The sequence below is a fragment of the Morone saxatilis genome, unplaced genomic scaffold (genome assembly GCF_004916995.1).
Source record: "Morone saxatilis isolate NCDOM2014 unplaced genomic scaffold, NCSU_SB_2.0 Contig7, whole genome shotgun sequence".
Lineage (NCBI taxonomy): Eukaryota > Metazoa > Chordata > Actinopteri > Moronidae > Morone > Morone saxatilis.
In genome coordinates, this window is record NW_023340246.1 from 22929507 (window position 1) to 22929756 (window position 250).

The following is a 250-nucleotide window of genomic DNA, read 5'->3' on the forward strand; positions in this document are numbered from 1 at the left end:
GCAGCGCGGTGAGCCGGCCTGCAGCAGGAACGGGTGCTCCAGCAGGTCGGTGGCGCTGGAGCGCTGCTGCGTGTCCCGGGTCAGCATGCGGTCCAGGAAGTCCTTCAACACCGGAGACACCTGAACACAGAGTGACATCATCAGCTACTGCTGCCAGGTTGACCACAGCCAAAATCACCTTATGTGTCTGTGTGTTAGTGTGTGTGTGTGTGTGTGTTAGTGTGTCTGTGTGTGTGTTAGTGTGTGTGTG